The 26,977-nt window shown below is 41.9% G+C and overlaps 1 long non-coding RNA gene across 1 annotated transcript in view; it reads right to left on the bottom strand.

The window, feature by feature from the left end:
* LOC142013924 (uncharacterized) overlaps positions 1 to 26,977 on the bottom strand; it is a 184,224-nt gene that overhangs the window by 65,391 nt on the left and 91,856 nt on the right. The window contains exon 3 of the long non-coding RNA XR_012645824.1: positions 14,116 to 14,209. This is a non-coding gene — a long non-coding RNA (uncharacterized LOC142013924). The remainder of the gene's footprint in view (positions 1 to 14,115; positions 14,210 to 26,977) is intronic.

The raw sequence follows: 26,977 nt of genomic DNA, 5'->3' as shown, positions 1-26,977 counted from the left end.
AGGGAGTGGCTAGCTGTTGCCCCGGAAGCGCTAGTCCGCCCGTTGACCCTGTCTGCAGCTGTGCCTGGCATCCCTATTTCGATGTGTGCTACTTTGACGTGTAGACATTCCCTCGCTGCGCCTATTTCGATGTTGGGCTGAACAACGTCGAAGTTGAACATCGACGTTGCCGGCCCTGGAGGACGTGTAGACGTTATTCATCGAAATAGACTATTTCGATGTCGCAACATCGAAATAAGCTATTTCGATGTTGGGTGCACGTGTAGACGTAGCCTATAATTGCTCATGGGGCTGGATCTTAGTGTTTATTCTTTGGGCTGCTAATACAACTCAGAAAGTGGGTGTTCAAAAATAATTGATCTCCTCTGATCGTGGGCTCATGAGTACTAGGACAGCCCCCATCATCACGTGGCTGCCCTTAGATCCAAGCCCAGGGTTGTCAGAGCACAGGGATGGACAACTGACTCCCTTTTCTCATGGGCTAGTATTGACAGCAGATTCTAGGGGAATCTCCCACAGGTTCTAAGATGGTTTTAAGCCTATTTCTCACCAGTGGCGGAGCGGGAAGCAGCTTTGGTTCTGGCCTTTGGTGTTGAGGGTATTCAGTGGTTGTTCAAAACCAGAACACATGCAGTGCTCTCAAGAGGGATTTCAGAGATTTTTTGAAGCCAAATTTGTAATTTACATCACAATACTGCACATTTTTATTTCTCATTGTTCATGTGTGACAAGGGGTGAGGAAAATTTAGTGGAATATTAAATATGCGTAAAATGTAATGTACAAATGGAAAAATGAAGGCTCATTTTTTGTACTACTACTGAGTTCTAAAGTTTAAATTAGCACGTTCTGCATGTTCAGAGAGAATAATAGAATTCTGTGTGCTAGAAATTCAGGATTTTTTAAAACTATATTTAGCAACGTCCGAGAGAAACAGCTAAATCCCAGTAACCATACAGCATTTCCTACTTCTGAGGAGTGAATTACTGAAGCAGCGTTTGTCACTTCTAAAGTGCTTTGGTTTATAATTTTTTTAAACAAAGCAAATCCAGCAAAGTGTTGACAATCTGTTGTGTCAGGCCATGGTTCCCAAACTTTCCGGCATCACCCCCCGCAGCTTTTGATTTTTGAGAAACCCTCATGTACCCCCCCACCTTTTCTTTACCATCATCCAACCCACCTTATCAAAAAATTCAATTTGTAATTTAAAATAAACACAAAAACTTGATATAAAAATGTTATTTAAAATTAAAAATGAGTACAAATCATTTTTCTTGGCCCCTTCTGGGTGCCTGGTATAGCCCTGGCTGGCCAGCTGCCTGAATGCTGTCCCAGCTGCCAAAGCTGCCGGCATCAGCTACCCCTTCTGCCTGAGCCCTGAGCTGCCAGAGCCGCCCATCTGAGTGCCGTTATGCCAGGGCCAACTGCCCGCCAGCTGCTAGGGTCAGCCCCTGCACCAGCAACTGGGGCCCTGCACTGCTGGGGCCAGCTGCCCACCCAGCAGCCACCCCAGCTGCCCGCCTGAGCCCTGTGCTGTCAGGTCCAGCTGCCTGCCCACCAGCCTAAACCACATGCTGTTGGGATCAGCTTCCTGAGCCCCACGCTGCCAGGGCCAGCCATCTGCCTACCACCCTGAGCCCACAAGCTAGCTGCCCGAGTCCCATGGCCACCCCCAAGCCCCTCCACTCCCCCAAGTCAGGCACCACCATCCCCCCACTCTCACTCCATCTTCCACCTCCTCCCCCAAACCCACATTCACTCACCTTTGCAGGAGGTAATTAGCGCCACATGGGTCTTTGCCAGCTGCCTGCTTTTTATAGTGTCTGTGCTGGGTCGCTCATGTAAAATAGCAGAGTTGAGAGCTGGAAGCAAAGGCCAGCTTTTTTCTTCAGGTGGGGGGAATGAAGTGGGGGACAGATCACCTCATACCCCTCTGGAATTTCTTCACCCCGCCCCCCGCCCCGGGGGGCACGCCGCTGAGTTTGGGAAACAATATGCCAGGCTTTCTCAGCTCCTGCCATGATCATTGCCCAAACAGGTAATGTAGTCAGTAGATATTGCACGAGCAGGGAGGGCCAGGAGACCTGGGATTACACTTCCACTGCAGTCATTGGCTCATGATTGGAAATGTGGGTAAATCACATTAATGTCTGCCTCATTTTCCAGATTGGGTATCAGTGGAGCTACACTGACCTATATAAACTGAGTATCCGATTCTCACTTCTTATGAATAATTGCAAACTCATTTCTTATGCACAACAAAGAAAGGGGGTGGGGTAATCTGGAAAATGGAAATATTGCTTTCCCCCACACCGTTTGCAAAACGCCTCACCCTGGAGAGAGGTGCCTATATAAATGGCTCAGCCATGGAAGTCTCTTATGTCCCACGTGGAATAGTTGTTTTCTATCGTCTATAAAATCCTTGGATTAAATCTGTAAATTGGGCTGCAAAAGCAAGAGGAAAAATCATACGCAAATTATACCCAAACAATCTTTTTGACCTACTTAGTCCAGCCACCAGGAAACAAATGTGCTCAAATGTCTGACAGCAGTTGGCAGATGCAACAGTATTACCATACTTCATTGAGTTGCAGCCACAGAATACTAAAAGGCTGTTCTTACAAACGGAGGGCTGTGAACTTCACTTCATTTTATTCTTGCCATACTTGTTTTAATCTCGTCACGTGATTGATTTTGGAGATGGTGAGACATGTTCTCCTTCATGCTGAATATTAGTAAGTATATAGTCTGGCCTCATAATTCTGCATAATTTTCTTCAAGTATACTAAGTTCCTGACCAAACTTTTGGAGACCATGTATGGCTGGACCACGAAACGAAACAACAACATTTTTTTCTTAAGTTTATACTAATAAAAATCCACTTACTTCAATGGCAACTACTGGGATGTAAAAGAAGAACAGACCTGGGACTTTTGCATATTTTGCACTATTCACTATTGCCTCACATTACTGTAGGGAAAAGAAAAACCTTCAGGAATAATAAAGCTAGAAAACAAAACAGAAATATGTAGGCCACCCTACAATAAAACTTGCCCTACAGAGAATAGACACGGGCCTAAAATTCTGTGGAGCATCTCTGGAAATTCTACATCTATTTTAATGCCTATAGAAATATGGACAGCATTGGCCCTGAAAAAAGCTTTCAGACACAGCAGAACCTTAAGCCTTTGCTGAATTATTTCCTATGATTTGCTGTAATATGAATAAATACACCATCTTACCTCTTATAGCCCAGAGTTCAAGGCATAATAGGCCAGGGGAGGCTCAGCCATCCCCTGCATTGGTGCAGCCACTGGATCCCTAGCTGCAGGTTTGGCAAGGGATTTTTTTTGTTTGTTTTGTTTTTTAACACCCAAAGCAGGTTCTGTGGTGGCTGAGGAGGGAGTATGTACTAGTTAGCTTCCCAGGTTCATCAATAATCTCCATGAACTCCAGAAAGGTGACTGACAAACCCAGGAACCTGAGAGACAAATACCACCTCATCCTCCTCAGAATCTGTCTAGGGCATATCAAAAGGTTCTTTGGGACAAAACCCTTTCTCCTGAAGCTGCTTGGGGTCTGGGAAATGAAAGCACAGCTTTTGCTGAGCCAGAGCTCCTACAGGCAGGGGAGAGGGGCTTGGACAGGTGTGTGGGGCATGGGCCTCAGGCCAGCCTGGCATTCCTCCAGGCAATGGGGTTGGGGCACTTGGGTTTCTGAGTAACCAAGGATTCTTCTTGTCTAGGGGGGTTGGGGCTCATGGTTCCAGACATGGGGAAGAAAGGGGGAAGTGAAATCGCAGAATCATAGAATCCTAGGCCTGGAAGGGACCTCAGGACGTCATCTAGTCCAGCCCCCTGCTTCAAGCAGGATCAACCCCCACTAAGTCATCCCAGCCAGGACCTTGTCAAGCTATGACATAAAAACCTTGAGGGATGGAGAATCCACCACCTCTCTAGGCAACGCATTCCAATACTTCACCATCCTTCTGGTGAAGTAGTTTTTCCTAATATCTAACCTACACCTCTCCCTCTTCAACTTTAGCCCATTACTCTTTGTTCTTCCATCTGACACCACTGAGAACAGTTTCTCACCCTCCTCTTTAGAGCTCCCCTTCAGAAAGTTGAAGGCTGCTATTAAATCACCCGTAAGTCTTCTCTTCTGTAAACTAAACATGCCCAAATCCCTTACTCTCTCTTCATAGATCTCATACTCCAGCCCCTTAATCATTTTTGTTGCCTTCTGCTGAACCTGCTCCAGCACATCCACATCCTTTTTATACTGGGGGGCGCAAAACTGGACACAATATTTCAGATGTGGCCTCACCAGTGCAGAATAGAGGGGAATAACTACTGTTCCAGATCTGTTTGAAATGCTCCTCCTAATACACCCTAGTATGCCGTTAGCCTTCTTGGCTACAAGGACACAGTGTTTACTCATATCCAGCCTTTCATCCACCATAACCCCTAGGTCCTTTCCGTCGTACTGCTGCTGAGCCAGTTGGTCCCCAGCCTATAATATTGCTTTGGATTCTTCTGCCCCAGGTGCAGGACTCTACACTCCTCCTTGTTGAACCGCATCAGAAGTCTTTTGGCCCAGTCCTCCAATTTATCCAGGTCACTCTGGATTCTGTCTTTACCCTCCAGCATATCTATCTCTCCCCCTAGTTTTGTGTCATCTGCAAACTTGCTGAGGGTGCAATCCAGTCCCTCATCCAGGTCATTAATAAAGATGTTGAACAACACTGGCCCCAGAACTGAGCCTTGCGGCACTCTGCTTGAAACTGTCTGCCATCAGGATAATGAGCCATTGACCACTACCCATTGGGCACAACCGTCAAGCCAGCTTTCTACCTGTCTTATAGACCAAGGATCCAATGCATATTTCCTTAACTTATGGACAAGAATATTGTTGGAGACCATATCAAAAGCCTTGCTGAAGCCAAGGTATATCACATCCGCTGATTTCCCTATGTCCACAGAACCTGTTACCACATCATAGAAGCTAATTAGACTGGTCAGGCATGACTTGCCCCTGGTGAATCCACGTTGGCTACTTTAGATCACTTTTCCCTCTTCCAAGTGCTCCAAAATGGAATCCTTGAGGAGCCCCTCCATTACTTTTCCCAGGGTTTGAAGTAAAACTGACGTGTCTATAGTTCCCTGGATTGTCCTTTCAGTGGCGTGATTGTCTATATATTGATGTAACAAAGAGCAAAATTTGGCATCTAAATCCAATGCAGAAGTTGTCTTCAATGGTTTTGGCTCATGTCCATAGTCTATTTCTGATACTGTATCACCTTCTGTCACTTTTCAAAAACAAAGCTTCATATGTGGAAATTGAATGTCCTTAAATGATGGCAAAAACACGTTTTGCTGAAAATCATGAAGATTCTGTAACATGGAACTGCAGTGCTGCTCCAGGGCTCTTATTATCTGGCAGTTAACATCAGCATGAGTACATGCGATTCTCCACTGCTGATGGAACAGAGCTTTCATCGTCTCTCAGGGTTCAGTCCCACCTCTTCCCCTTCCAACTGTCATTACACAAAATCCATGCAATGAAGTTTATAAGAAGAATCAAGATGTGAATTTGCATATTATTTCTCCTCCCTGAGTCACCCATGCAATTAAGTGTCTCCCCCATATGTCGATCTAGCAAAGTAATATCATGATGATGACAGACCAGAAAGCTGTTTCTTAATTTTTACAGCTTTCCTTTTCCAAAGAAAGGAATAAAAATTGTCTGGAGATCACAGCTACAACCTCCAGGCTCAATGCAAATTAATGAAGTAAAGGGGGAAACTTTCCCCTGGGCCCTACATTACCAGCTAATTTGACACAGTAAACACAAATATAAACACTGGATTGGTTTGCATCAAATCTAGATGCAAACTGTTTGCTTCAGGACTACCTTTAGTGGTGATAGCATATATGTCCTTTGGGAGTCAAGGTAGATGGCCCTCTTAATGTAAAAGCAATATAAGTGAGTCCACATAAATGGGAAGTAGATAACAAATGGCTGCATCTGTCTCTGTGAGCACCCATCGCCATAATTGCTAGGTACTGATGTTAAAATTGATTTGTCATGGAAAGCCTCAGGATACTATTTTTTCTTTTATCTTAAATCATACATCTGTCACTTTATTGGGCAATAGTAACTGCTCAGTCATCTTTGCTGGGGTGGATTTTTCGTCCTGAAATTATAGGTTGCAGTATAGCTGCTACAGGTTACAAATAGCTTGCGGCATTGCTATCCCCTGAGTCACACAATGACAACCGTAATGCAGTTATCATGTACGTCTTTTAATAATCAATGATTTCAAATTAAGGAGCAATTGCGATTAATCATTTTTTTCAGGTAGTAGAAGGTGCATTTCCTACAACACTTCACTTGAACGAATCAAATTGCATGTAACCTGTAGTGACCAAAGTAGAGTTACATTAAATTTTCTAGAACAACATGAAGTCCTGTTATAGACTTATAGATTATAGACTAACAGATATTTTGGAGCATAAGTTTTCCTGGGCAAAGACCTGCTTCATCAGATACCTGTTATTCTATAAGGTGCCACAGGACTTCTTGTTGCTCTCAAAGCTACTAACACAGCTACCTCTCTGATATTAAATTTTCTCTATAATAGATGACTAGCTAGAAGGCTAAGTATCACTGCAGCAAGTATTTTGCTAAGATATTAAATTAAAAACAAGAGAAAAATGTTAAGGAAATGTCCAGCAAATTCTCTCATTCAGCATTGGTCAGGTCCTGAAGGTACCGGACTAGAAACATTCAATCTGTAATGAAATTAAACCAAATTAAATTAATTATTAAATTAACACTTACATAGTTTTAATTTGTCGAGGGAATTAATTAGGATCAGAAAATGCACTAGCTCAGAGTTTGGTTATTTTGAACTAAGACCATCTTTATCATTTAAGGGTTGAGTTTCTCTGCTTTTCTCTGCTCAGCAACCAAGTTATAGCACTAATGGGTTCCTCTGCACTGTGAAGTGTTACTGGCTAATTTAATAGATTCAACAATTTTATAATAGGTGTTTGAGTCATTTTTCTGGTATCAGGAGTAATCCAGTTCTGTCAAGGCACTTTTAAAAGAACTTGAACATTCAAATATTAAGTTTCATGCTATATCATATTCTCCCTATTTGGCAATACAAATTTATCAGATTTTGTAGCCCCCACTACCCTCATCAACCTTCTTCCAAATTCTATCAAACTGCTTTGTATTTCACCCAATGAACAATAAACCCACTTCAAAAAATAAGTGTTTCAGGAGCTGAATCTCTTTTCCCTTTTAGCTGCCTCTGATCATGAGCCGAGCAACAGAGTGACGATTGTCTCTTTTTAATAGGCATAGTTCACCTAGCAGTCCATCCAGTAGCAGAACACATATGGGTACGTTGAGCAAACATAACCTGAGAGTCAGGGGCACATTGTAGATATACAAAACCATAAATTCCAGTTTATACTAGTGAGATTGTATTTTATCCCACACTGACACTTTCAGTCTCATGAATTTCAATGTGTTTTTCTCTTCCAAGGGTGCTGCGATCAAAATGGTATTTGGTATGAAATTCTTTCTTGTCTATGAATCTGACAGGGCATAAAACTCTAAAACTGCACATGATTCAGCTAAATTGGAGAATAGAGGTAGGGAAAAATCACTGCTGCTTATTTGTAGATGCATACACAAGCACATACCCAGCCCCCCCGTGCATCCCTACCCCCACCAATTACTCGCAATCATGCCAAAATAAGAACAAGGCTTTCATTGCTGTACAAAAGAGTCTGGAGCTGCTGGAGGGAAGCCAGGCTGAAAACTCCGCAGTCTGAGACCGTGTACCTACAACACAGGAAGCACAAAGAGAGATGGGGGAGAAAGAGAGAGATTGAGGAAAGGGCCGTGGAAGAGGGAAGGAGAGAGACTGCTGCGAACACAGGAGAGAGCAAAAAGGAAGAGATATCAGGAATGAGGAGAAAGACAGATAAAGAAGTGATAAAATAAGCTTTTATAAAAGATATAGAAAAACAGAGAGAAATATAAACAAAATAAATAAAGTTGCATAGACAACAAAAGAAGGAATACGGGTAGGGAAGTTTGGTAGGAAACAAGAGGAAGAAAATGAAGAGATGTGATAAAGGAAAGGGAAAAAAAGCAAGAACATGTACACGAATTTAAAGTTTGTAAATTTCATTGTATTTAGTCTATTTTTTCCATTAATGGTTTACTACTACACCCATTTCCTTAGTATCAAAACCTCCATAACTACGTTCCTTCATTTTACTGTTTTTCCTTGTGAGACATATGAGAGCTGTAAGTAGGATGAGGTAAAAGGAGGAACCCCGAAAGAAAATTTACTATCAAACTGTTGACTATCCATCACTGGTCAGTGAGAAATATACCTAGCTAGCATAAGTGTGTCCGTTTGGAGTCTAAGAAAGATAGAAATGATTGCAGTGTTGGCATTTCTATTACTACTTAATAGCGCTATAGTAGGAGGGCTTAAAAGCTAGAAATAGCAGCAGCACTTGACTGGGCTTGTCACTATACAAAGACAAAATCTCTGTCCAATGCAGCTTGAGATTTATTAGCCTGGGTGTAGTGAATGAGGAGGAGAATAAGCATTTCTATTACATAAGGGCCAGGGCCTTCAGCAAGTTACCACTCCTTGGCTACGTCTACACGTGCAGCCAACATCGAAATAGTCTATTTCGATGAATAACATCTACACGTTCTCCAGGGCCGGCAACGTCGATGTTGAACTTCGACGTTGCTCAGCCCAACATCGAAATAGGCGCAGCGAGGGAACGTCTACACGTCAAAGTAGCACACATCGAAATAGGGATACCAGGTACAGCTGCAGACAGGGTCACAGGGCGGACTCAACAGCCAGCCGCTCCCTTAAAGGGCCCCTCCCAGACACAGTTGCACTAAACAACACAAGATCCACAGAGCTGATAACTGGTTGCAGACCCTGTGCCTGCAGCATAGATCCCCAGCTGCCGCAGAAGCAGCCAGAAGCCCTGGGCTAAGGGCTGCTGCCCACGGTGACCATAGAGCCCCGCAGGGGCTGGAGAGAGAGCATCTCTCAACCCCCCAGCTGATGGCCGCCATGGAGGACCCAGCAATTTCGACGTTGCGGGACGCGGATCGTCTACACGGTCCCTACTTCGACGTTGAACGTCGAAGTAGGGCGCTATTCCTATCTCCTCATGAGGTTAGCGACTTCGACGTCTCGCCGCCTAACGTCGAAGTTAACTTCGAAATAGCACCCGACTCGTGTAGACGCGACGGGCGCTATTTCGAAGTTGGTGCCGCTACTTCGAAGTAGCGTGCATGTGTAGACGCAGCCATTATGTATGTGGACAGAAATCTGACCAGAGTCGTCTAGATGCAGGGTCATCATTAGGATTTATGGGATCCTATGCAGTATTATTAAACAGGTGCCCCTACATCCAACTTGCTCTTAGCAACACAAACCTAAGCTTACCATTCCCTGCAGAGACTCGTGGACTATCTCCGCCAAATAGGATGTGGCACACTGGCACATTTGGCTCTGGAATGCAGCCCCTTCCTAGGGCATGCTGAGTGTATGGGAGTCAACTGCTCTTACCTGCCTTCCCAGCGGTCAGGACCAAAAGTGGGGCTGGAGTTATTTGTGGAAACCCTGTGTAAAACTTCTTCTCCTCATTTAAAACAAAGTGATCGCATGCATGGGAGGGGAGAAGCAGTGGTTCAGCATTTCCCCTCGCCTCCAGAATGGAGCCAGAAAGCAGGGGTTCTGAGTTCAGCAGAGGTCTAAGACTGGGATGTGGGAGGGAGTGAGGATGTCAACTGAGGGGTGGGCTCTGGAGTATAGCTGGGAAGAAGGTGTTTGGAGTGCAGGAGAGGTCTTCGTGCTGGAGCAAAGGGGTTTGGAGTGCAGGAAAGGGCTGGGGTTAGGATATAGGATCTAGAAGGAAGTTAGGGAGCTGGAGCAGGGTCAGAGCACAAGGAAGTGTAGAGATGTGGGGTCTGGCAGGAAGTTAGGGTGTGGAAGGGGGCTCAAGGCTGGGGTGAAAGCGCCTACTTTGGCCAGCTCCCATTTGGTGGTTAGTGGGACTGAGTCAGGCTCCCTGCTTGTCATGGTCCTGTGCCGCTCTTGGAAGCTGCTAGAATGGCTCTTTAGCTGCGGGGGGCAGGGGCAATGGGAGTTTCGGGCAAGGGTAGCAGATGGAACTTATTTGATTGCCATGAGCTGGTGCTCTTGGCTCCAGCCCAGTGGGATGGGAACCAAGGACCAGGTCTTCTGGCACACAGCACAGAGATCTGACCCTCAGGCTGGCAGTTCCCTGCCCCTGCATTAATCTGGTGCTGGTGCCCCAAATAACCAGCTGCCCTATGCAGCTACATATGCTACATATGCCTACGGGTAGCCCTATGTAGAGTATCCAGTAGGACATCTTTGCTTTGTTTAGTAGATAACAACATATTCAATACCAAAGTGACTATTAAATAACAAACAGGTACTGACTAGCCTGAGAAGTCTGTGTAGCTGTGAGTGTCATCTCACCCATAGGAATGCAGTTACAGTTGCTCTGACTTGATCATTTCTGTCACTCAATTCTGTCCCTTCATTATGTGCTGCATCTCCTATTTACTGATGATTGTTTCTCTGTTATGTGCAGGACCTTAACTTCTCTTCTACTTATTTGCAATTCCTTGAGATGCATATAATTACTTTGGAAGGAAAAAGAAACTGTCTTTGTCCGAGAGAACTGCAAGGCTTCATTGTGGAGGTAAAAGCAAATGTGTGCCAAAATCATATGAGAAAAAACAAGGCATCTGTGGTGTTTTTGTAAGTGATACAGATGAAAAGACATGTTCTTTAAGGATGTGAATAACTTCAGTAGGGAACATAGTTGGTTAGATGAAGACTTTTTGTGAATTGTATGCATTACAGGAACCACAATACAAAATAAAAACAAAAAAGAAGTCAAGTAGCACTTTAACGACTAACAAAATAATTTATTAGGTGATCGGCTTTCGTGGGACAGACCCACATGTTAATGTCTGTGCCTTACCCAAAAGGAATTTTCACAACACTTTTTGAAGAGAGGCTGCTGAGCTCCCTTTTATATTCAAATTCGACACATTAACATGTGGTTTGAACTGGGATGCAAATTTTCTGGGTCATTAGAGGGGCTCGTTTGCATACTTGGCTTAATCTAATTCTTGACTCCCCGCACCCCCTTCTGCCTCTCTATTCTCTGATTTGCTCACCTTGATCATTTTTTTTCATTTTTTCCACCTTGATTCCTATTTTTGGTTCTCTGTGCCTTACATATTGATTCTGTTCTGGCTATGGTCTGAAGAACTGGGTCTATCCCATGAAAGCTCATCACCTAATAAATTATTTTGTTAGTCTTTAAAGTGCTACTTGACTGCTTTTTTTGTTTTGATAGTATATAGACTAGCACGGGTTTCTCTCTGTCACAATATAAAATAAGGGTAGGCAGTCAATATTCTCTGATAAGGCTGGAACAGATTGAAAAAGGGATTTCAATTGTTTTCAATAATTGTAGGAAGGATTGTTTAAAAAAGCTAATTGGTAAAACAAAAAGCAGTCAAGTAGCACTTTAAAGACTAGTAAAATAGTTTATTAGGTGAGCTTTCGTGGGACAGACCCACTTCTTCAGACCATAGCCAGACCAGAACAGACTCGATCTGGTCTGGCTATGGTCTGAAGAAGTGGGTCTGTCCCACAAAAACTCACCTAATAAACTATTTTGCTAGTCTTTAAAGTGCTGTTTGACTGCTTTTTGTTTTGATAGTGTATAGACTAGCACGGCTTCCTCTCTGTTACTATTCAACATAATTGGTAAAAGTAATTGAAAGAACTTCTATATAAAAAATACCTGAGATTCTCTCCCTGTGTTTCTTATAAAGCTCACTAGAATGATTTTTGTTCTGTTTGTGGGTTTTTTTTTAAACACAGTAATTTAATGGAACTAATGGATTAAGAAGATGAGTGCCTTAATAGTACACAAATGAGTAATTTAGAGTAGTTAATCACAGGAGCGCTTAGTAGAAAAGCTAAAACAAAACTTTACTATACAAAACAACAACCACCTCAATTTGGGTGGCTACCATGTGGGCCACAATTTCTAAAGGTGCCTTGTGCATCTGATGTTGCTATTATGGCTACATGAAGTCAGACTTCTTAGAAAGTACTGAATGCCATAGGGCATGTGCTCATTATTTTCTGCAAATCATGCCCAAGTAAGGAGTCTGAAGTTGGGTACCAGAAAATTGTGACACATAACGTTACTACTCAATTTTGGTCCATAATCACTGTGTTTTTAAAGGTAGATAATAACAAATACTAACACAATATTGTTACAACAGTCCCCCTGACTTACATGAGGGTTGCGTTCCTTGGCAACCTTGCATAACTCAAATTTTACGCAAGTTGGAGGGAACCAGGAAACTGACCAGCACACCAGTTTCCTGGCTCCCACAGTGGCAGAGAGCTGGGGAGAATCTGCAGCAGCACGGCTCTCTGCCCACCCAGCTGGGGAAAGCCGGAGAGAAGCCTTGGTGGCACAGCTGTCTGCCTGCCCGTCTTCCCGCAGCCAGGGGACCTGAGGGCTGAAGTAGGGAGCTGGCAGAGTAGCTGCACTCCTGCCAGTTCCCAGCCCCTGTGAACCGCAGGATTTTGACTCATGTTAACACAAATGTGAGTTGAAATAGCATAGATCAGGAGGTTACTGTATGTAATTGTAAAAGGACATTATTTTAGTATGATACAATTTTACTAATCATATTATTGTGATATAATCGCAAGCAAACATTTGTTATGATGGAATTATTGTAAAGAACATGCACCAGTAAATTAAAGAGAAAAACATTACAGAGCTGTACTTTTCCTTGAAACAGGCTTTATATGAAACCAATTAATTCAGTGTTAAGGTCCCATGTGGAAGAAATTCAACTGTTAAGTACAAGATATAGATTTAAAACTCTCAAAGAACTCTAATTCTTCCCTGTAGTGATGCCACGCTATAACCACACATTTTTGAATAAGGATTTTAGTGCTGGTAGTCCTAGATAAGATTAAACTGATTTTAAATGACATACTGGCTTTTTCACCTCCTGGCATCCCTATAGGGAAGGGTAAGAAACCTTCCCTGATTTACAGCACAAAGAGAGCAAAGCCATATCTGCACTTATAAGCTCACAGTGATACAACTGTACAGATTCAGCTCTACCACTGTAAGAATGCTTTTGTAGCCATGTTATGCAAAGTGGCTCTTCTGTCAACCTAATAAACCAATGGTGAATGATTGGTGGTAACTATGTTAGCAACTGAGTGTCTCCCATCAACACAGTGCTGTGCACATAAGCGCTTATGCTAGCAAATCTTTTGTTCCACAGGCGGGTGTTTTTTTGTACCCCAAACAACAACATAGTGGCATGAGTCCTAGTGTAGATGTGGTCCTATGAGAAGCATATATCTATGTCACTGCTGATTCCCCGCCCTGGCTCTTTGACTGCAGGTAATGGGGGCTGGCTAGCCAAATAAAACACTGCTAGACCCTGTCTCTGCAGTTCCCAGAGGCAGAAAAGTTGTCCTGATTTCAGGTTTTCCTGAAATCATTAGTAGCTGCTACCATTAAGTGTACAAAATCCCCTTTCCAGGCAAGAAATAATTTTGAATCTTTTCACAGAGGGCCAAATCCCCAACCTCCTTTTCCCAAAGAGTTGGAAAGTAATAACAAAAGCACCCCAGAAAAGCCAGGCAGGGAGTTATGAGTTCCTTGGTAACATGTCTGCAGCCAGGCATGTAGTTTTAAGTCTCTGTAGGATACAAAGTACTTGTTAAAAAACAACAACAACAAAAATACACTTTTATTATTAGAACACAACTGTCTTTGCAAACATTGTAAATGGCTTGGTGTAGAAAAAAAATTGAAGCAAAACATGGGGATTTTTCCCTGGGTCAGATTCTTTGTTACAGGAGAGAACAAATGGAAAAAATAACTACCTGAGACATAATTTCCAACCCCATAAACAATGAAAACAATAAACCTTATGTGACCAACTAAATTTTTCCTTACATATCCTTATGAGCCCAGGGGATCTCTTCTGGAAAGGCTCATTTCTTTTCCTCCAGACATAGAGCAATCTCCATCTTTTCTCTGTTTTCTGTTTCTAACAAAGGAAAGATGCTGTTGTAACATAGCACTTTAAAGACTAACAAAATAGTATTAGGTGATGAGCTTTCATGGGTCTGTCCCATGAAAGCTCCTCACTCACAATTTATTTTCTAAAGTGAAACAATCACCATAGAATGGCGATTCCACCACCTCAGCTATTGATAAGTCATTGCTTGCCAGATGAAATGCTGTTAACTAAGTTTTCTTTAACCATCTTGAGATTTGCTTTCTTTATCTGGTGACTATGGGTGTCCTTTATGATATGGTCTTCCTCTTAACAGCCTGATGTGACACTCTTGTAATAAGATTTTAGATAGAATGTGAGTATGTGACTTGTAGCTCTACAATTGATTGCTGCTGCTCCTCATTCTGGCTGTAGAGGAAGGCCATTTCAATATGGCTATAGAAAAACCATATTGGTTATATTGTTACAGGCTCAGTGTAAAAAGTTTGCTAACCCATGCTATATAGACAAGTTCATGCCTCAGAGAACATATCATCTGAATAGGTTGAAGAAATGGACTCTACTAGTATAGTTGTGTTTTATTTTATTTTTTTTAAACTTTATCATTTATATATTCTCTGCTTCCTTTAAGTGTGTCCAATGGAAGAGAAGTTATAACATAGTATAATACCTCTGTTAGTCACAGTAACATGATAGTACCACTATTTCAATGTTATGGAGCCTTCTGGACTTTAAGAACTGACTGGAAAGGAACTTCACCTTTCAAAGGCCATGTCTACACTAGCCCCAAACTTCGAAATGGCCACACAAATGGCCATTTTGAAGTTTACTAATGAAGCAATGAAATGCATATTCAGCACTTTATTAGCATGCGGGCAGCCATGGCACTTTGAAATTGACGCGCTTCGCTGCCGCACGGCTCGTCCCAATGGGGCTCCTTTTCGAAAGGACCCCGCCTACTTCGAAGTCCCTTTATTCCCATGAGCTGATGGGAATAAGGGGACTTTGAAGTAGGCAGGGTCCTTTCGAAAAGGAGCCCCGTTGGGACAAGCCACGCAGCGGCAAGGCGCAGCAATTTCGAAGTGCCGCGGCCGCCTGCATGCTATGAATCGCTGAATATACATTGCAGCGCTTCATTAGTAAACTTCGAAATGGCCATTTGTGTGGCCATTTCGAAGTTTGGAGCTAGTGTAGGCGTAGCCAAAGAGACTGAGAGCAGGACAGTGGAAATGAGAGCTCCAAGACGTGAGGCAAACAGAGTTCTTCAAAGGAAAACAAGGCGGGACCTGCACAATGCATTTGTCACAGTTCTTAAGTTTTTCAGTAACACTGCCAAATTTGTTTATCTGACTGATGCACTCAGCTATGTCTCTATTTCCTTCTGTTCCCACTGGTAGATGTGAACCAATTCTTTTGTCTTGCCACTGGCAGTAACAGTTTCATAAACAGTTTCATAAGCTTAGGGGTGATTTAATAGCAGCCTTCAACTTCCTGAAGGGGAGTTCTAAACAGGAGGGTGAGAAACTGTTCTCAGTGGTGTCAGATGGCAGAACAAGGAGTAATGGTCTGAAGCTGAAGAGGGAGAGTTGTAGGTTAGATACTAGGAAAAACTATTTCACCAGGAGGGTTGTGAAGCATTGGAATGCGTTGCTTAGAGAGGCAGTAGATTCTCCATCCCTCAAGGTTTTTATGTCCCAGCTTGACAAGGTCCTGGCTGGGATGGCTTAGTGGGGGTTGATCCTGCGTGAGGCAGGGGGCTGGACTAGATGACCTCCTGAGGTCCCTTCCAGCCCTTTGATTCTGTGATTCCATGTGATTCAGTGCTACCCATGTTCCCCAGCATGTGCTGATGCTTTGTCAGCAGTTGCTCAAGTAATGAATAAAATTAAACTGTTTCTTTTTTTTAAATTAATACTGAAAATGCTGGTCATGCATAACATACCATATTAAGGTATTTTTCCATTTTCTTATATGTGCTTATTAAAGTTGTTAACTGCCTGAAGGCATAATCTTAATAGCCCGTTCACTCCAAAATGGACTTACTGAACAGTTTCTAATCAGAAGTGCTAATTGTTGGCAATAGACACCAATGGAAAAATATTCTAACCAACTCAGAAGCCCAAAAAGACACCAATCTTTTTCATCAATAACCATGGGCTCAGCGCCCGTTGGTGTCTGATGCTTCTCTCACTATTTCCTTCCATCTTTCCCTGTCCCGTGTGGAATGGCTTAGTTTCTGTAGACTAGCTCCTCACCAATCTGCTATATCATCTATCCATTCTCTGTGGGGTCTGCCTCTCCTATTTGACCCATCCATTATGCCAAATACCAGGGTCTTGATTTTGTGTTCGTCGTTCATTCTGCAAATATGCCCAAATAGTTGTAGCTTCTGTTTTATAACCTTCTGCAGCAGGTTGTCTTTCGGCTGTATCTTTCTATATCATTCCTCATTCGTGACCTTCTGTATCCATCCTATTCTCACTCAGCAATTTCCGTGAGAGCATTCTCTCTCTCTCTGCTAGACTTTAAGGTCAGGAGGGACCATTAGGATCATCTTGTCTGACTTCCTGCACATTGCAGACCACAGAACCTCACTTTCTCCTCAAATAGACCCATGGCCTCTGTGTGAACTACTGACCTCCTCAACTCATGGTTTACAGGCACCAGGTTATATTAGTTTGAACATGCACATGACCCATGCCCAGTGCTGCAGGGGATAGCAACCAACCTGCAAGAATTCTGACTGGGGGAAAATTCCTTCCCAGCCTCTAGCAGAGTTGTCAGTTGTACCCTGAGCATGTAGGCAACACCTACCAGGCAAATATCTGTGAAATAATTCTCTTTAGTGGCTCAGAGCCCACCTGACCTAGTGTCCAATTACTAGCATTTGAAGATTTTTGCTACTGGCAGTTGCCAATGGTTCACATGCCATCATAGGCAGTCCTATCATACCAACCCATCCATAAACTTATCAAGGTCAGTCTTGAAGCCCTCCGTGCTCCCCTTGGGAAGCTGTTCCAGAGCTTCAGTCTTCTGATAAGTATCAGAGGGGTAGCTGGGTTAGTCTGTATCTTCAAAAACAAGTCCTGTGGCACCTTACAGACTAACAGATATTTTGGAGCATAAGGTTTCATGGGCAAGGACCCACTTCATCAGATACAAGGGGGGGTGGGTTCCAAAGGAGGTTTTAAATATATGGGCTTAAGAAAAGGAGGGAGTCCCAGTCAATAGGAGGGCCAGAGTTGACAAGGTCAGTTCAGTCACAGAGGATGTGGTCCATTATTAGCAGCTAATGTGGAAGTATGAACATTGAGAGAGGAGAAATTGCTTTTGTAACTGGCCAGCCACTCCCAGTCTCTGTTCAATCCTTGGTTGGTGACAAATTTGCCAATGAATTGCAGCTCTGCAGTTTCTCTTTAGAGTCTGTTTTTAAAGTTTTTTTGTTATAGGATGACCACTTTTAAATTTGTTACTGAGTGTCCTGGGAGATTTAAGTGTTCTCCTACAGGTTTTTGTATGCTACCATTCCTGATGTCTGATTTATGTCCATTTATTCTTTTACAAAGAGACTGTCCAGATTGGCCAATGTATATTGCAGTGGAGCATTTCTGGCACATGATGGCATATATCATATGAGTAGATATGCAGGTGAAAGAGCCACTGATGGTGTGGTTGATATGGCTAGGTCTAGTGATTATATCACTGGTGTAGATATGTGACCAGAGTTTGCACCAAGGTTTGTTGCAGAGATTGAGTCCAGGTTTGTTTAGAGTTACTGTGACATCATCTATAGTTGCTGGTGAGAATTTGTTTAGGGTTGGTGGGCTGTCTGTAGGCAAGGACTGGCCTGCCTCCCAAGGACTGTGAGAGTGAACAATCATTGTCCTGGATGGGTTGTAGATTTCTGATGATGCACTGAGAGGTTTTAGCTGGGGTCTGTATGTAATGGCCAGTGGTGTTCTGTTGTTTTCCTCGTTGGGCCTGTCTTGTAGCTGGTGGCTTCTGGGTACACATCTGGTTCTGTCAATCTGTTTCTTCACTTCCTTTGGTGAGTATTGTAATTTCAGGACAGCTTTGTAAAGGTCTCATCTCTGTCTGAAGGATTGGAGATAGTCAGAAACCTTTTGTCTAATTTCAAACCCAAACTTGTTGAAGGCTGGTTTACAGCTAATTGTTCTTGTGTCCACATTAGTGCTTATCTTAAACAACTCCTCTCCATCCCTGATATTCATATCTCCATTCAGCTTTCTTTTGGTTAGACTAAACAAGCCAAGCTCTTTGAGTCTCCTCTCTTATGGTAGGTTTGCCATTCCCTGGATCATCCTAGCAGCATTTCTCATATTATCAGTTTGATTACTTTCTGCTTTGCTTTTCTTCCTATCAATATCTTAATGATATTTGTGATTTATTCCACTTTGTATTAGTATAGTGCTTATTTCCTTTGTGGAGATGCTTAATATGTTCCAACTTGTGCATTCTTTGATTGACCTCTAGCACTAATGAGTTGCTCAAGACTAAAGCAAGTCCTATTGCTCTATGCTTTGGCCTCTAAGCATCATATTTGCTTTGTTATCTTCAGCATCTGTATAAAACTTCCAGACAGCAGAAGAATTCACCCTTTACTGCTCAAGATTGTGTAATAATCTGGGATTTGTTTATTTATTCTATTTATATATATTGGAATTATGCAAAACATAAAGTACCTATTTTCCCTTTAGGTGTCTTTGCTGCATATTAAAAAGTCAATCATACTACTACAAACAAAACTAAATGCAAAAGCTGCCCCGAAAGCAGAAGGAAAACAAAACAGATTCCAGATATAAATTGCAGCCCACATCACAGCCCCCTACCCCCAAAGGCTCAGAGAAAGAGATGCAGTGTGACCAGATTGACAGATTTTTCAGTTATTTAAACCCAGATTGATAAAACAGTAAGAGAGTGAATTTGCTATTTCAGAGACCCACATAGAAAACACTCTCTTCTGAACAGTGGGGACTTCAGTCCTAGCACTTCCACTGACTGCACTTCTAGAATAACATAGACTGATGGATGGTGCCTCCTATAGGCACATCCCAAAATATTTGTGGTTTCCACCTATAAAACTCGCAACCTGGAAATGAACTACAGAGCACATCGCATAGATTCCATGTGTCTGCACTGACATACTATGTTTAAGAGGCGACCTGCTTCAGCCTGCAATCTATTTGCATACGTAAATCCATTGCTGTAATCAAACATCAAAGGTAAGGAAGGCGAGAACCACAGTACCCAGAAAAGAAATGATCACAATATTCTGGCCAGCTGCTGATGAAAACAAAATTAAAACAATACATCCTGGCTATTGCGGCTGTAGTAGATGGAGATGCCAAAGATCAAGCGGTACACCTAATTTGCAAATATTCAGAACACGGAGCAGGCACACATTCTCCACAATGATCCTCACTATACTTGCCTTTCAGATTCTGTTCCCTGTTCACTCCAAAGCTGTATGGGGGCACAGACTTTGTACAGTGCTGAGCATCTCTCCCTTCTTATCAGGATTGAATTTCAGTCAGCTTACGCACTCCATGTCCCAGTTTCTGCCAAAGCAGTGAATGAAGCACTCTCGCTACTGTGAGGGTTATAAATAATTTAACTTTCTTATTTATAGCCTTCTGTCCACAGCATTTTTTTATCACACTGTTAAAGAAATTGCAAGATAACCTCTATTTTTAGTGATTGACAGGAGAGACGTTATCTGAAACACTTATGCATGAATTGTTCATGTCAAGGTACCAAGAGAAAAGGTGCATTTAAGCCATTGCATGCCAATTATTTTAATTACACATAAAGAGTGATGGGACTTATGCATGTGCTTAATTTTAAGCAAGTTCCTAACTGCTTTAATGAGCTGAGGTCACCATGACAGTGGGTAAAATATTGGCTCCATCAAAGTCAATGGTATAATGCCCATGAACTTCAATTGGGTCAGGATTTCACCCTACAATGTCTAATCAATACTTATTAACTGCTTATCTGACTATTGTAAAGGTGAGAGGTGCACACAGATAGGCAGGGAGGGGATGTATGGGGTCACTCCACTTATCAATTAAAATTTCGGTGGGAGTATGAGGAGGGCGGTGCACCTCCCATGTGTTACTATGAATCACAGCACTCTTGTTTTTGTAAAAGCTTATAAATGATGTCTGCTTTTTTCTAACCTCTCAGTTTTAAATTCAAATACAGCCCACTAACTGCATATTTCTACCATCAGTCTGCCTCTGTGAAGTTAACATGGCAGGCTCGTCTTCTCCTTTGAAAAAAATGCTCACATCACACAGAGAGCCACTATAGCTGTCACCGTTTGGCTAAGTGTCTAGTAGTCTCAGAAGCAAGGTAGAAGTCTGAATAGCTATGGATGAGTAAAATGTACACTTATTCCAAATGCTAGTCGCTCAGGCTACAGCTACACAGAGATTTTTTTTTTCAAAATAATTTATGCAATTTCAAAATAATTTACACTACACAAATTGCATAAATTACTTTGAAATACCTTATTCCGAACTTGGTGCCATCCAAATGATGAGAGGTCCTGGAATGGGAATAATGTACCCAAATTAGCAGGCTATTTTGGGAACTGTGAAAAGCCACACTATTGCTATTCCAAGATACAAGGGTATCCTGAAATAGCACCCGCCATGTAGCTGTAGCCTCAGCGTTTCAGCAAATGTATGGGATTACATGGGGAAGTATGCATTATGATCTGCCACAATATGATAGTGAAAAGATAAAGAGAGGGCTATGGTATATTGTCATACACCTTTTGTGATGGACTCCCCATGCTCTATGGAAAATGGGTTATGAATATAAATATGCATAACTCAGAGATGCTTTGGACAAAATATGCCTTATATAATATTGTTTTCAATGGTATAATCTGCTGGATTTGTATTTCATATTTTTGTGCATATATCATTTTTGTAGTAGCAGTTATAAGAAATTTGCATTCCAATTGTTTGTCTCTGTGAAGACCTCAACAGGAGGTGTGGCTACAATACTGTGAGAGTATGGCTTGTAAAGGAAGAGCAGCACTTAGCTAATAGATGTTAATCCACATCTGAAGAGCACTTCTATGTTCTGATCAGTGAATAGGCAATGGCTGATTGCATAAAAAGGACAGGAATAGGTGATTCATTCATGTGACAATCTCCATGTTGAAGTATCCTTTTATAAAAAGAGAACAGTGGAATTCCCTCCATCGGGAAAAGGTATAAAGAGGGCTGTGGGATTCATCCATCTTGTTTTTCAGCCTGCTCCATCTTGGTTTTCAGACTTTGGAAATTGCCTTAGACACCATAAGGAGAAACAAAAGTGCTTTACAGTTTACTGGAGACACAAGTCAAGGTAAGATCATTCCTGGCTTAGAGCTTTCACTTGATCAACAGGCAGCTGTTTAGAATAAGAACTCACAAGAATAGAATTAGCTATGCATTTTTGCTTTTGTTTAATTTGATAACTCACTTTGATCTGCCTGTTTTTATTGCTAACCAATTAAATCCTACTGGTTTTTCTTAATAAAAACTCCTTTGTTTATAATCAAGCCCTTTGCAAATTGCTGTTACCTGGAGAAGGCTACCACTGTGCTTATCTCCCTTTCATTGATAAAGGGGGCTCAACTAATGAGTCCTCCCTGCGCAAATCCTTTGCACAAGGAGGGACAGATTTATTTGGGGTTATGATTCCTTCTGAGGATTGATTTCCTGACTACTGTGCCCTAGAACTTCACTTGTCCTTTCATGGATTGGAAACTGGTTAAAAAACAGGAAACAAAGGATTGGAATAAATGGTAAATTTTCACAATGGAGGGGGGTAACTAGTGGTGTTCCCCAAGGGTCAGTCCTGGGACCAATCCTGTTCCACTTGTTCATCAATGATCTAGAGAAAGGGGTAAGCAGTGAGGTGGCAAAGTTTGCAGATGATACCAAGCTGTTCAGGGTAGTCAAAACCACAGTAGATTGCGAAGAACTTCAGAAAGATCTCAGCAAACGGAGTGATTGGGCAGCAAAATGGCAAATGAAATTTAACGTGGGTAAGTGTAAGATAATGCACATTGGGAAAAATAACCCCAATTATACATAGAATGTGATGGGGGCAAATTTAAATACAACAGATCAGGAAAGGGATCTTGGAATTACAGTGGATAGTTTTCTGAAAACATCCACGCAGTGTGCAGCAGCAGTCAGTAAAGCAAATAGGATATTAGGAATTATTAAAAAAGGGATAGAAAATAAGACAAAGAATATCATCCTCCCCTATATAAAACTATGGTATGCCCACATCTTGAGTACTGTGTGCAGATGTGGTCTCCTCACCTCAAAAAAGATATACTGGCATTAGAAAAAGTTCAGAAAAGGGCAACTAAAATGATTAGGGGTTTGGAAAGGGTCCCATATGAGGAGAGGCTAGAAAGACTGGAACTTTTCAGTCTAGAAACGAGGAGATTGAGGGGCGATATGATAGAGGTATATAAAATTGTGAATGGTGTGGAGAAAGTAAATATTGAAAAGTTATTTACTTGTTCCCATAATATAAGAACTAGAGGACACCAAATGAAATTAATGGGTAATAGGTTCAAAACTAATAAAAGAAAAGTTTTCTTCGCACAGCGCACAGTCAACCTGTGGAACTCCTTGCCGGAGGAGGCTGTGAAGGCCAGGACTCTAACAGAGTTTAAAATAGAGCTTGATAAATTTTTGGAGGTTAGGTCCATAAATGGCTATTAGCCAAGGGTAAAGTATGGCGCCCCTAGCCTTTAGTCAAAGGCTGGAGACAGATGGCAGGAGACAAATCACTTGATCATTGTCTTCAGTTCACCTCCTCTGGGGCACCTGGCACTGGCCGCTGTCGGCAGACAGGATACTGGGCTGGATGGACCTTTGGCCTGACCCAGTATGGCCGTTCTTATGTTATGTTCTTAAGTTTAATGAGTGTCTGTATTGCTCTGCGGCGGGGGGAGGGGCAGTAATTCCTACTCTGTGCCTTGGCTGGGGAAGTGGAGAGGATCTGGCTCAGCAAGATGGCATGGTGGGGAGCCCCAAAGATCAAGAAGGTGAGTGTCAGTGGCCTGACCAGCACTCTGGGGAATAGCTTAAGGGGTTCTCTATGATGACCCCCCATCACGCCTGTCTTAAGTACAAAATTCTTATAACATTTATTTTAAAGAATTTTCTCTTTTTTGTTCTTTACCTCTTGCATATCTTTTACCTATTTAACCAGAAATCTTTTGTTCAAATACTTCAGCTGGATTCAATGGAAAAGCAAGTTCTGCAAGACTTTTCCCTTGACCCTGGACACTGAATACAGTATCTTAATAATAGAGCACAACTGGTTGCTCAAAAAAGAGGGAATTATGTGGGTTTTGCATAACTTCTTTTTCCTTATTGAATATTTTAAGAACTGTATACAAGTAACACCACTGCTGTAGAAAACTTGAAGTCATTTTAACAAATGCTAGTTTTTGAGAGCTATGTGTGTGAAATAAGAACATTATTTCATTCTTCGAATTACACCATTATCCATTGCTGATCAACTGAATAACCTTCTAGAAAATGCTAAATGTTGAGGAAATAGTATACACAAGAAATAATTAAAGTTATCAGCATAACATTATACAACACATTTAATAGGAGCATACATATTTACTAACCTCAATTATATAAATTACCTTTGTGACATACTGAAAAATCATATGATTTGCCTAGAGCCCTCGCTAATTTGAACTGAACAGTTAGTAACAATATCCCGTATGTGATTTATCTCTCAGAGTCAACAACTAAATTGATGTTATTAATCGCTTCAGTTACAGTTTATATTAATTATATAAATTTTACTAGTTGCTAAAAGGGTGATAATGTGGGCGTGTATTCATACAAAATATAAATATGATATAAAATTCAGACATACATAAGCTCACTGATGACCTTTATTTCATGTTCACCTGGAATTAGAATCCTGTAATTTATTACAGCCTGTGGCAGATGTATAAACTGCTTACTGGCACTAAGACAAAGTTCAGGTGCTATAAATTCAGTATGCAGTCCATTTTTCTTAGCAGGTCAGAAACCCAGACCCTCTTACAAGCAGACCTAGAGAAGCTAACGTTGTTCTATATGTTGTTTGACTTTGTGCAAAATGCCACGATCGTGTAGAGATATGGTCTTTCTTTAGTCATTTTATTCAAAAGTGGTACAGGTTGAATGTCTCTTGTTCAGCACCCTTGGGACCTGACTGGTGCTGGACAAGAGAATTTGCTGGACAACAGGAGGTCAATATTGTCTAACACATTACCAACGGTTCCACTGCTGACTGGGCTCTTACAAGACATTTAGGGGTAAATTACAGCTAAAATAACAGCACAGAACACTGAGCCAGGAGTGGTGGCTGTAAACAAACTTTATGGGAGCATGGGAAACCTGGCCAAACCCATGATAGCTGGTCATCCAGCTAACTAAAATCATGCTGGATTACAGAGTTTGCGAGACAAGAGAGTTCTGTATTAGAAAGATTCAACCTGTAATATGTGATCTTTGGTCACATTACCAGGGAGGACAAAAACACCCCAACATATTGTACTCTCAAATTCTTCATCAGCATGAAAATGGGTGCATGATCTGATCCTATTTGACACCACCTGTGGGGCCACTACTGAGACTTCTGGATTTACAAAACTAAGCCAGGTGTGGTATGACACCATCAACCATGGTCACTCTAACTGCCACATTAGCCCTCATTTGACTACACATATTTGATGATGTCATGAAGCACAAGTCTTATACATGTGTTGTGAGGAAGCAAGATGCTTGTTCTGTTCCAGATTTTCAACCCCTGCCTTGCAACTTCTTCTCCAAGAAATAAAACCGCCCAAAACATCACATGCCGAACATGATGAGAATAGATTTTTTTTTCTGACGGCTTTTTAAGTGTGGGGCAGAAGATGTGGGTTCAAGTTATGAGGCCAGATTTTCAGCCAGTATAAAGTGGTATGGCTCCATTAACTTCATTGACTTTTATGGAGGCCATCTAATTTACACTACATTAGACTCCGGCTCATGGGCTACATCTACACTGACAAAAAATTTGAAAAGGCCATGCTAATGGCCAAATCAAAGAATACTAATAAAGTGCTGACATGAATATTCAGCACCTCATTAGCATGCCACTGGTGCCGCAGTTCGCTCGCCCGTGGCTCATCTACACGGGGATCCTTTGTGAAAGGACCGCCAACATCAAAATCCTCTGATAGGAATAAGGGGATTTTGATGTTGGCAGGGTCCTTTAGAAAAGTATCCCCATGTAGACGAGCTGTGAGTGAGTGAACCATGTCGCTTTCGCAGTGCCGCGGCTGGCAGCATGCTAATAAGGCGCGGAATATCCATTTCAATGCCTCAGTAACATTCTTCAATTGGCTATTAGCATGGCCATTTCGAGTTTTTTTTTGGTCAGTGTAGATGCAGCCATAGTATTTTAAATTTTCCCCCATAGTGTGTTTTTTAAAAAAAATTCTATACCATATTTTGGCTTATTGTGTCTCAAAACTGTATCTTCTAATCCTATGCAATACATCTACTCATGTTTTAATTATTTACTATTTCTATAAAGAAAGCCTTTTTTCAATATTACCAAAAATATTGCATTCAATGTAAACAGCGAGGTTGATGAGTTAATGGTCTGTTGGTGCTCATTGCAAGCTCTTTCACTGATGTTTTCATTAGATGTCTGTAGAGAAGCAGCTAAAGTGATTAGAAATTTTTCCCACCATTTGACATTGCTGTCAGGTGACTAGCTAAAGGTTAAATGGTCCCTTTTGAAAAGCAGATGCTAATGAGACACTTTGGGATATGCTAATGAGGCAATGCAATGAATATGCAATGCCTCATTAGCATAATGGCAGCCGCAGCGCTTCGAAAGTGCTGCTTTCGATCACACACAGCTCAGCTATACAGGGTCCTTTTCGAAAGGACCCCCCCCCATGAGTCAAAATCCCCTTGTTCCTATTTGGTTATAAGACTAAGGGGATTTCAAAGTGTGTGGGGGCCTTTCAAAAAGGATCCCATGTAGAAGAGCCATGCATGATCAAAAGTGGCTCTTTCAGAGTCCTGAGGCTACCATTATGCTAATGAGGTGCTGTATATTCATTGCAGCACTTCATTAGTATATCCCAAACTGTTTTAGTAACATCCTCCTTTCGAAAGGGCGGGTGCTAGTGTAGTCACAGCCATGGTTTCATAAGCAAGGGCTGGGCGTTTTCTATTCAGGTAGATTCAAATTTCCAGTTATAGTAGTATTTTCTCCCCCTCACCCCCACGGTTTGTGTTCTTAGTGCTATCTGCTTGTTCAGATGGAATTCCTGAGGCCCTTGTGCAAAGAAGTCCGTAAGAGGAAGTTTGTTTTATGTTCATTGTCACTTTCTTTTTTACTTACTTACACTTTAATTTTAGCAAACCAGGTTGTATCCCCACCAGCTTTACATTTGATATCATCAGTCAGGAATAGAACTTATTCTGTCAATAGTCTCCCTCAAAGTCTACACAGCTTGATTTCCAAATGTGATATTTTTCCCTGGACTATAAAATAAACAGTTTGCTGCAAGGTCTATGAAAAACAAAGCTTTGTTAGTGGAAGAGGGGAGTTATACAGCTCTACAATGCCACTAAGCTGTATGAAACCTCTGGGCCTAAACTTGAGCAAGAGAGACAGCTCTTCTTTGTCTTTTATATTCTGGCTGCATTGGAAAACTGTCTAGCGAGGGGAAGAAAATAC

This window comes from Carettochelys insculpta, chromosome 5 (assembly GCF_033958435.1).
Source record: "Carettochelys insculpta isolate YL-2023 chromosome 5, ASM3395843v1, whole genome shotgun sequence".
Taxonomy (NCBI): domain Eukaryota; kingdom Metazoa; phylum Chordata; order Testudines; family Carettochelyidae; genus Carettochelys; species Carettochelys insculpta.
The sequence above is the reverse complement of the archived record's forward strand: the minus strand, read 5'-3'. Positions and strand labels throughout refer to the sequence as shown.